Here is a 9,702-nt window from a genome sequence, read left to right as displayed (position 1 = left end):
ATATATGTATATGTAAGTAAGTCCGAAACAAAAGTTCTAGGCAGTCGCGTGTATTGTCAGGAGCGCACTTTTGTGTAAAAAAAAAGGATGGCCCACCGGCACACGTATAATATAATATACCTTGTACATAATAAATACACAGCGTGCGTACATGTACGAGTATCAGTATTAATATAGTTCGACGCGGGCCAGCTAAAGATATTTCGGAATAGGGTATAGGGTTCTCTGTGGTCCCCGATAGTGTAGGACTGTGTGTGCATATATATATATGTTTTTATAGTATATTAGTATATATATATATCACTATACTGTGGCTCGGGGGGGGGGGGGATGGGAGAGGATACAGAGGATAGAAAGAGGAGAGAGAGAGACGCAAAAAGGGAGAAAAGAAAATCGCGTTGCAAAGCGCGGGCGACGCCGGTTATTATATGGTGCACGCGGCCCCGGCAGAGACGTCGCCGACGATGCCTCTGTACGGTGGCTCACCCTGTTGACACGACTTTCAACCGTTCTGCGCCGCCACCGCCGGTCGCGGGCAATCGAAAGGGTCGTGGCGCGCGTACACCGCGAGTAATCCCCAGTCGGCCAGCAGCATTTTAGCAGTAGAACACTCTTAACCAGTAGTGTCGGTGCAGCTCTAACACACATTCATATATATATATATATATATATATAAATAAATATATTATATACCATATACATTTTACATTAATAACTTATATATAATTTTTTTTGTAAAAAAAAAAAAAAATATTAATAATAATTTAGCTGACCTATTTTCGTTACTGTTTTCCACAATACATTACTATAAAATATATATATATACATCGAGTTCATCATGCGATACAATTCACGTGCTTAGCATAAAATCGTTGTCGTGTCTTCTCTCTCCTGCGAGGATTACGCGTCGTTTTCAAATTCGTACGTAAAACAAATTACAATTGACGAAATAACGATCCGATTAAATACCATACAACCCATTGTTATAAACGCATAATATTATACTAGTATTGTTGTTGTTATTATTATAACTGTCGTCGTCCACTCCCGCCTTATATTGTAATTATACATATTTTTAGCCGTATCGTAGATGACATAAACTGTATAGTATTAACAATAAAAGTATCAATATAATATAATTTAATTACATAATACATAGAGTAACTCCATTAGTGACACTCATCAATATAAGTAAATAAGCAGCGCGAAAGAAGCTGATATATCCGCTACGATAGTGCCGTAGGTAAGTAATTTCATAGTTTATTGCTTCATTTAGTTTTAGTTTAACTTGTTTACAATTTTATTATTGTTGTTTTGTCATTATGCACTTTTGATTTATATGATATAATAATATGTATTATATAGACATAATAATATAGCATTGTAATATTATATAATATAATAATTATGTAGCCTGGGGGGCGTATTTAGGTTTTAAGTTAGGCTTGGGCGGAGGGATAGGGAAAATTAAATGTTCGTATTAATATTAACAATAATAAACGTAATATATTTTAGTAAATTTATATAAAAAATTTGTCTACAAATTGAAATATAAAATATAATTTTTATTTTAAGGCAAAGTTTTTCAATAACTTTATCCACACTTAATTCTTATTCTCGGTGGCATGATAACAAGCCAACTATTATTTACTATTCACTTAACAAATTCAGAAAATAATGCATTATAATGTAATGTTGTTTTATATAAAAGTACCTAATTGGTATGTACAAAAAAAAACAAAAAAAACAACAAAAGGATAGAAGGAAGATCCGTCCAATCATCTCCCCTCACTGTAAATACGCCCCTATGTAGCCGAGACTCGAGATGTTCAGTAAAATATATGAATAATATTAACGCGTTATAGAGAGACGGATCATACAAACGTTTGGTTGTCAAAAAACTCGCCGCAGCGACGGACGTTTGATAGATTATAACATCATATATAGACATACCATTCGTACTTACCGTTCCTTTTTAAAAATGCTTTGTTGTAGTTTAGCCCGCTTGTAGGTATATGTACTATTATAATAGATATAACCACCGAGTCGATCGCGAAACACATCATAGTGTTCTAAAACGATGATAATAATAGGAGTATAAGTCCATATACGACGTGTGTTGTGGAAGCGCAAATAATATTATGCATTTAGGTCTTTTGACGTTTGAAGTATTTCGCAGGGCAGGATATAACTGTCTCACTGATATATATATATATATATATACTATATTATTATAATATATGTTAATTTATCATCAGACAGCCGTATATCCTATATTGTGTAATGACTATATCGTTATAATCCCGACTAGTATATAACATATTATTATTAAAAACAATAATATTATAATTACTATAATTCATCTGCCTGTGCTCAAAGCTGTTGTATAAAATATGCACCAATGTAGTTTTAAGTATTACTTTGAACGATTTGAAATAAATAAGCTATGTATGGGCATTATTATGCGCAATGTATTTGTTATAGGTGAATGGTTTTTGTATATTGTTGTAAGCTTAGTTTTTAAAACTTTTCATGTCATAATACTTACGATTTATAAATTTAAATTGTTTTTAAAAACATTTCATGTAGGTTTATCAAAGAACATATCGTTCACAAATCTCCTCGTATTATTGCATTGTTTTTTTTTTTATAGATATTAGAGTTTCTGACACATATAAATATAAGAGAGGAGCGCATTCAAAGAAGATTTGGGGATTAGCTCTCTCCGGCCACCATGTATTTTTATTTATTTTTTGAATGCGTCCAGCTGAAAGGTCAAAAGAGTTTTGAAAACTATAAAACAAATTCAAACAATATAGCGTTCTAAATTATGGCAAAAAAAAATTACAATTACTATTTATGCCGCCCAGGTGGCTAGATATAATTAAAGATATTTTAATAAAAATATAATCTAGTTGTACATATTCATAAACAAATTAGTTATTTAACTGTAGGTAATACATATTTCACATAATATGTCTAATACACATCGGTACCTAATATATACATTTTATACCTATAGTACAAATATAATTGGTACTCAGTATTTTTTAATAGTTCTTACTTCTTAGTTCTTATATGGTATTTAAATCCGAGGTCTATCAATTAATTTAGTTTTTAATTTCCTTAAAGCGTCAATGTTATGTAAAAATAGATTCGGTTTTTATTTATTTTTATCCAAGGGGGACCCCCTTCCTTCATACAAAACTTATTCCATTAGATAGATACACTGTGTTGTGTGAGAAAATATGTTCCCCGTTTCAACATGTCATTTTACAGACAATTAACTTCCAAAGGACATGCAACTAGATTCAACAGATATTGACGAAATATTCAACGTATAATTTCGTTTCGGAATATAGGTACTATATAGGTAGCGAAAAAAAAACAACTATAATACAAATCTATTCGGTTTAATTGGAAAATTAACAAGGAGAACTGTTGTGTATGTAACGGATTTTCAAATCAAAGCGTTATTTAAACTCTAGTATATTATAGTTAATGAATATTTTAAATAAGTAAATGAGATCGTGCATATATGACGTTTAACTGGCTAAATAATATCAAAATTGCGTTGTATTTTATGGATTAAACTACATATAATAGACACACTCGTAAATTCATACAATCGAAATTAAAAGTTGTAATCATTAACAAATTGTCGTAACTTGAAATACACTTTTCCGATGTTCATAATACAATATATTACTGTACTCGAAAACAAATCCCAATAAAATATGATAAGATTGCTTTCAAACGATTTAATCGATATTAAAATAATAATACCTACGAATATAGGTAATATTGTTTTTACTAGTGAAACTGATATGCATTTTGTTCGATGATGACTCACGATAAAATAATATAAATAATAAAACTATCCTATTTTAATCGGATACCTAATAATCATATGTTAATACGTCATTGATACTTTGAGATCGAATCTGTGTTGTATAGTTAAAGTCACGTGTGTATTATAACTTGCAGTGCATAATGTGCTTACTCTGGTAGGTACTATACCTACCTAATCGTGAAACTAAAAACGCATCACGCGAATAATTTATTTTCATGATATCAAAGGCTAAAGTTAAAGTAATTAAATACATATAAAATCTAATATCATCATTGCGAGTTGTGAATTGTGATAACAATTTGTTTTATGCATAAAAGCTAAATAAAATGTATTGTCTATAATGTTTATATTATAGCCCTAAATCCGTCAAACGCGCTTAGCCGTCAGTCGTTTTATTTCCACGCCTTGATCCGTAAATTACTTTTTCTTGTTATTTTATATATTGTTAAAATTAAATTACTTACTAGAGGAGTATACCGGACATACAAAGAAACATCTAATTTTATCTTATCGTAACTAAAACGTCGTCGACATAATGATTCAGTGCAAAATACCCAAAAGCACTTTCTTTAGGTCCGGATCTCATGTACATAAAAAAGATTTATGTTGTATATGTATAATGTATATAATATGAATATGTGTGTTGCGCGATACGTACTGAATTATCGATTCGCCTTCGATGACCCTCTGAAAACATCTAGAGGAATTTTTTTCCTCTCGGCCCTGCGTAATATGGGGTACACATTTGATCCACAATCCGTCGAAAGGTGGCTCTGTATATTATCGTGTGCGTAAATTTTACGTTTGTTTGTACTCGTGTGGTTCGCAAACATTTGCATCGGGTATGCGGACCGTACGCCACCGTTTTAATTGCATCATTTTACACAGACACATTGCTAATAAAATATTACCTATATACATAATATTATGATGTTTAACCTATAGTCATTGAGTAGTATAGCAATGATTTCCTGATTTTTAAAGTAAAAAAATAATAAAAAACAGTTTCGAAATCTCAGACTTGAGGTATATATTTTTATTAACATAACGAATATTTTAATTAAAAATGCATTAGTTATACTTACTATTGACCTTGTAAAAAATGCATTATCTTATTAATTCATTATCGCCACAAAATAGATAGTGCAGATATGAGCGTGCTATTATTAAAATAATTAGGTATTAATTTATATTCGTTCATTAACATAATAATAATATATTGTGTGTATTGTGTATATAATATCCTTACTCCTCCTATACATACCTAATGATAAAACATCTAAGAAAATATGTAGAAATATTTGTAAAAACAATAGATACGACTAATGACTGCGTAACCTTACAAAATAAAAGAATTTGATTGTTGTTTAGTGAAAATATAATATAATACTTATAATATTCTGTACGACGTCTTTACAAATTAGTCATCGCCATCACTTTATTAAAATTTATAATTTTTATTAATGTCAAAATGCACCGTAGGTAAGCTTGAAAAATAGAAGTTGTTTTATGATTTTGACTATACATTTTCGTTTATTTAATCTTACGAGATCGAATACGAAACGGCAGGTCGTATTGATCTTTGTATTATTTACAGTTGCATTACGTTGAAATATATATATATATATATATATAAATATAAAATATAAAGTATACATAATATACAAATAGGTATTTTACGATGATGTTAATATATAAAATGTACGTAATGAAAAATTTTGAGTTCAATAAGTTGAGAAACCTAAAAAAAATAATATATAATATATCTATAATAATTAATAACATATTATATATAAAAATATACTTTTCAGTAAAATATTTAAATATAGGTACTATAAAACTCTCACTTATTACTTCTCTCAAAATATAAACTTTTTTTGTTTTCTCATAATTCATTGGTATCAGTACAAACGATATATTTCAATAAAAACTCGCGAAACGTTTTTGACTGTGCGAGGATGATAGTATTATTATTATATATTAGGTATAAATTATAATATTGCACATCATTGAACCAAAATAAACAGATTCTGACATTCATTACACAGTGAAAATGACGTGGACAATGAAATAATGCGTATAAATCGTTATTATTGTTATCATAGAAACTATCATTGCTTTAGTTCAAATAAGACCCAATTTCTAGTTGCGAATTGGATCTTTCAATCATTCTGAAAATGTATCGGTTTATCGTAAAAAAATGTAAAAAGAATTAAAATATACCTACTAATTGATTTTAATAACTTATACTGTTATACTTACCATAATTTATAATATTTTAAAGTAGCAATGCAGAATCTAGTAAAATAGGTGAGTTGTAGGTATCGACATGGACTAAATAAACTGCTATTGAAATATGATTATTGTCTAATATTCAATAATTTATAATTATATCGTTATCTTTTGAGAGTATGTGTTATTGCGATTCTGTTGATCATCGGGAATTAAACGTGGTTATTCAAAACTGTTGTGCCACTTCTTACTTCTTAGTCTACAATAATACTAATAAAAATATAACATACTTTTCTCAAACAAATTCATCATTGTAAAACGTCTCTTCATAAACAGATATTTTGACACAGAAATACCCGTAATTAAAATTACTGCATTTAAAAAATATTTTGTCCTTTTTTATGCTAGATAAAAAATAGACCTTTGTATAAACATATTTTGGGTTGGATTGATAGAAATAAATACATTAAAGTAAGTTTTAGTAACATTTAATTACTCTTAAAAAAAGCTAAGAGCGTGTTATAATATTTTCGAAAAAATTCGATACAGGATTGAAAAATCAATAATTATTATGCTTGAAGAGAACACAGTGAATTAAAAAAAATCTTCTCAATAAATGTTTGAAATAATCTATACCTATACATTCTACAGTCAATAGTAATCTCAGCTTACTTCACTATAATACTGTCGTCTATCGTAATGTGCGTTAAAAAGCATTCTATATATAATAGTTTTACGAGTATAATGTCAAAAGTACTATTTGTATGTTATTTGAAAAAACGCATTTTGAAGAAGGTAGGTATAGAGGCCACATTCACATGGATTGGGTGTAACCTATATACCATTTTAGCCAGCGCCTTGGTGGCTGGAAGACTCTTCACCGCAAGAAGTAAATAAAAATAAAGCTCTAGTTGCGATTCTATTTTTACGACCGGAACCGAAATTTAAACGTTTTGAGACTGATTGAATTACAAAACAAATCGTTTTATAAATATTATGTGTACGTAACGAGCGGGTTCGTGCGCATTGGTGTTTAGCAATGGTATTGTACTATTGTGTGTGTGTATGTGTGTGTGTGTGTGTGTTGTTTTTCGAAAAAACTGTTTCGGGTCAAGTACAAACGAGCAGCCAATAATTGTTTCGTATATGGAATACACGCGCAATGGGTTTCTGAAATTGGAATACACATATATGTGTCAGACGCATACCTCTCACTATACATAACATGATACGAATATATAGATCGTGTTGTATGTCAGCAGTCTTGAACTTGTAAAAGTAATGTGCGTTGGTTTTTTCGAAGTTTAAGAGAAAAAAAGTCTGAGGCACTCGGGGACTGCCGCGGTAAAGCTATTGCATAGCAATTTTGAAGCTATGTATCATGTAATTATGACTATATTTATTTTTGTATGACATTAATTCAAATTTTTTTTGTTGATAATGGTAGATAAACGCCGTATGGAAATATTTTATTTGAGACTTTTTTGCTTAGCAACTGGTTAGACTGTAACGAAAATAATAATAACATCTTACGGTCACGTTTTTTCGTTACGAAAAATGTTTTTTCAGTCACCATGTCAAGCCCGCGATAAAAGCTATACAATAGCTTAAAAAAATACAGAATAATATGGAATTTGTTTTAATTCTTTTACGCACGTTTACACCAATTGCAGCTTGACTATTACTATTAACAATACGTGTTGGACGTTGACGTGTTTGGTGCTCATTACATGTTTAAACAATTTTAAATTTAATAATAATATATTATAGTACCTATACAGTATACATACATAATATTTAATTGCATCCATTTTAATCTATCAGACAACAAGATATCTAAAACAATAGTTAGGCGTACAGTATAAAGTTACATGTCACAACACATTTTTCGCAACAAAGAACATAGTGCAACAAAACAGTTTTTTGGATGCTAATCGATTTTGTTCCTAAACTACCACACACGCCACACCCGTCCACGTTACCCACACAAAATACTATTCCTCCGTGGCGCGTCAAACCTATGGTCGAATCCTGCAAGACGTAACATAATATACGATAGACGGATGTCTAGACTGACGTTTATTGTAATATTATAATATAGTTGTTGAAGCATATTTGGCCAAGAGAAATAAAAAGGAAGAACAATATTGTAAAAGAGTGTTGTTGTGACCTAACAACAGTATGGAATACGTCATTCACATTTGATTCGTATACAGATGATATTTTTTGTGAGATTTCTTGAGAGGTATTAGTTTTGTACAGTGTATTAAAAAAATATACTTTTTCTAGTTGTAAAAAACTCAAAAAGTTTCCATACAACAACTCTATATATAAGTGGGAAAGATGGCACTTTAGATAGGTCGTTTTACAAAATTCTCAATAGAAAATCGTGAAAAACTTTAAAAAAAAATGTAAATAAATAATGTAAGCGAGTTTTCGTTTTATACACAACTTGACCATGTTTTGGTAAATAGAGATATTCTCAGATAAATCCAAAGTTATTGCAGAATACATAAGATCCTCAAATACACTGACAAGAAATTTAGTTTACCTATGTATTATCCTATTATGGCAAAAACAGATTTAATCATATTATAGACTCCGAGTTGTGACTAATGACACATCGTATTACGTTGAAAAAACGATCAAACCAAATTCGTTGATTACATACCTAACTATTTTGTAAAAGCATACCGAATATAGTTTCCTTCACTTTTCCTGTATATCACGTGTACATAAACATGTAATTTTATATATTATATTTAAAGTATATACATATATACTGCAGTCTCGTATATACGAAAAAAATTTTGTATTTATTTGCATGCATTATATTCATGTCGTTCGTTCGAGTGCCATATTTTTAAATAAATTATTTGAATTCGGAGACATTCTATTTCAACGAATACAATGACTATTGAATTCATGATTTTATGATTTACGCACCTATATATTATGGTATTGCGTAGTAGCGACGCTCTTTTATCCTGGTTTTCCTGTGCTGTTTATACTTGATATTTTATGCATTGACTATAGAGTTTCGTGTTTTTGGTTGAAATTGTTTTTATCCTATTCACAGATTGCCAGCGCGTATTTTACATTTACATCCGCCGATAAAATATACGCTCGGCCGTTTAATTAGAAGCTTCAAACATTAATAATTATAGAAACTAAACTAAAAATTTCAAAACATTTCGAAAAATTCCAATGCCAATAAATTACACAAAGATACGCAAATAAATATTTAATAACATTTTGTCATTTATTATAACATCTGAGCCGATGTTAAATCATTATGTTTCTTCATACCTATACTGTCTACAACACGTGTACAATAATTGTGAATGATTTAGTATAGTGTGTGCCAGTACTTTATTCGTTTTTGTTAAATTTAAGTAGTACGATATAAACCGTTACACAGATTTATCTTTCAAATACAAAACTAGGAATCTATGAATAAAAATTATCATAGACTAACATTGGAAAATCTTACACAACGAAGCGACTGATACTGATATTTTGGAAATAATTCGTTCGAATTTGATAAAATAAAATTGGAGGATAATAAGATCGCTGTTTTTTTTTCCAATAATTATGGTACCAACTACTTTTTTCGC

General features: G+C 29.7%; 1 protein-coding gene across 2 annotated transcripts in view; it reads left to right on the top strand.

Moving 5' to 3' along the window:
- The first annotated feature begins 572 nt into the window (after nt 1-572).
- Nucleotides 573-9,702, top strand: part of LOC100161256 — a 172,387-nt gene continuing 163,257 nt past the window's right edge. The window contains exon 1 of one of the 2 annotated variants that reach the window (XM_029487163.1): nt 573-921. The gene's annotated coding sequence lies outside the window, so the exon portion shown is untranslated. Of the gene's footprint in view, nt 1,244-9,702 lie in introns of both variants that reach the window. The other variant, XM_029487162.1, reaches the window with a different exon arrangement.

This window comes from Acyrthosiphon pisum, chromosome A1 (genome assembly GCF_005508785.2).
Source record: "Acyrthosiphon pisum isolate AL4f chromosome A1, pea_aphid_22Mar2018_4r6ur, whole genome shotgun sequence".
Classification (NCBI taxonomy): domain Eukaryota; kingdom Metazoa; phylum Arthropoda; class Insecta; order Hemiptera; family Aphididae; genus Acyrthosiphon; species Acyrthosiphon pisum.
Note: the sequence above shows the minus strand (reverse complement) of the source record. Positions and strands in the feature narration are given on the sequence as shown.